Raw genomic sequence first — 2,550 nt, 5'->3', positions numbered from 1 at the left:
AAAGAGTTGATGGTGGGAAACGGAACAGTGTTAGAAGAAACAGTCTTTGGAAATAAGATCAAACAGAAGGTTCAAAATACACACAAACCACGTACAGTCTATTTCTCTCATTTTTGCTTCCCAAACAATGCAGTAAGACAACTTTTTTCATAGCACTTCCATTGGATTCATTACCAGAAGTAATCTAGAATGACATAAAGCACACAAGGGGATGTGCACGTGCTGCATGCAAATCGTACGCTTTCAATAAGGACCTTGAGATTGTCTGTGTTTGGGTGTCTGGGGAGGATCCGGAACCAATCCCCTGTGGTTATAAAAAGACACCTCTACTATTGCTTGTACGTTAGCCCACAGTCAGCCCTCTTGCCTCTGCCCACAACACATAACAACCACCAAGGACTTGTTCCCGTAGTCTCTCTTTCCTCTTCCTTTGCTCTTCACCTGTCTTCTCTTTCTCTTTCCTCTTTTCTCACTTGTCAATCTTCCTCTAATGGTGGAGCTGAGCTTCCAACACATGGAGACATAAAACGAAGCATGATTAATTCTTCTGATTACTTCACTTACCAGGTAGGTTACTATTCACCTAAAATAGGCTAACACAGGGGGGAAAAAGTAAATTGAGCCTGACCAGATTTGTTATTTTGTCTGCAACATTCCCTTAAGTTTCATAGTCTGGTCATTTTCTTTCAAAGCTCATTTAAAATCATTCTACTTAAGAAAAAGTACCATCTAGCCCTTTGTGTTTAGTGTTTAGTGGAAATTTGATTGTTTTTCTTTCCAGGAATAACTCATGAGCTTTACCGTAAAAGTTTAAGAACCAGGTTTTTCATGGTTAATCCATGTGAAACTTCAAAATCTGTTTTAGTAGGGGTGGACTGTGATTGGCAATTATTTGATGAGCTCAAGACATTTTGTCATTACAATTGCCCCAAAACTGAGGCTCAATATCCAATACTATGAAACTGGACTTTCCTTCTCACATGGTCTTAAGTTCTCATGGTTTTGTTTCAGCTTTAATTGCTCAGGGGAATTAATAGAGTCACATCTCTTCGACAACTGATCAAAGAACCTTTAGATGTTAACCTTTAAATAGTAAAGAGCAGCACAGTGCAAAATTATTAGACAACAATTTTTATGAAGCATAAAAATTTAAATTTAGCATGTTGGCTATGAAGTAATTTATTTGCTTATAAGTTATTCCCAAATTCTGACAGCATCAACTTCCTAACCCCTGCAGCATAATGTCATATTTGATATTACGTCAGTCTTCAGTCATCTTACACAGGGAGGGGGCTATTTATTGAAATGAGATCAGTTCTTTCATTTGTTTGTAAGTTTCCCCATCATCCCTAGTATAAAACCCACAATTCACATCTTAGGCCACAAGCACTAAGACTCTATGTACTCGGGACTCTGCCTATTTCTCTGGCCTCATCTATATATCACTTATTACTCTTGCCAAGGACATTGGCCTTTTTTCCATTCCCATGACCATGGGTAGCTGCCTCTTTCTCACCATAAAAATCTTAGCCAAACTGTTGCCTCCTCAAAGAGAATTTCCCTGAATACTCAGCCTGTTGCCAACTCACTACCTCATTGTCCAGTTTTATTCTCTTCAGGGCACTTGCTTGCTGATTAGCACCCTTCCCCACATCGCCCCCACATAAAATACAATCCATGAGAATGACAGCTTGTCTGGTTCTCAGTTGTCTCCTCACCACCCAATCTCCTTCATGCTGCTAAGCTAAAGACTCTACCATTTCCCCTCAATTCCTTCTATTCTTTCCCTCCTGAACCATTTTTGCTGAAGAAAAAAACCCTTCTTTAGATTACTGTTACCTGTCCACTGAAGATCAAACCCATTATGAGTCCCCTACATGGATCTGCACATTTCATGTGCACATGTCAGTACCCCCATGCCAAAAAAAAAAAAAAAAATCTGTCTCCACTCAGCACAAAGAGACCAGAACAACAAAGATGTCACTGTACTTGCCATGGGAATGGAATTAAGGATTGATGGTGAGAAAAGCAATCTTACTAGAAAGAAACCGTGTGTGTGTGTGTGTGTGTGTGTGTGTGTGTGTGTGTGTGTCTGTGTGTGTCTGTGTGTGTGTGTCTGTGTGTGTGTGTAAGAGAGAGAGAAACAGCAGAGAGGTTGTAACAGAAAAATTGTGATTGTGAACATACAGAATGTTTCTAAAACGAACATTACATTGGCTCTTTGGAGAGGAAGAAGCAAGATGGGATGAGATGGGATGAATTAGAGACTTTGGTTTTTACTTCAGCTCTCAATCTCCTCCCTAATCTTTATCTGCTTTTGCCCCTCCCCATCTTCTTTTTCCTAATCTTTCAACCATCCATCTTTCACATGATATCCTTTGTAACAGTCCCTCTCCTGTTCATCAAGAAGAGATAGCATTCTAAAGAGTTCTTTCAAATCCCACTTATTGCAGACATACATTTCTTGTAGTGATAAAATATAATCAGGAATGAAGGAATTTGGACATATGGGGTGCAGGATACAGAGAATTCAAGCTATAACTGAGCTGG

This window comes from Peromyscus eremicus, chromosome 11 (assembly GCF_949786415.1).
Source record: "Peromyscus eremicus chromosome 11, PerEre_H2_v1, whole genome shotgun sequence".
Taxonomy (NCBI): Eukaryota; Metazoa; Chordata; class Mammalia; order Rodentia; family Cricetidae; genus Peromyscus; species Peromyscus eremicus.
This window is presented reverse-complemented; position numbering follows the sequence as displayed.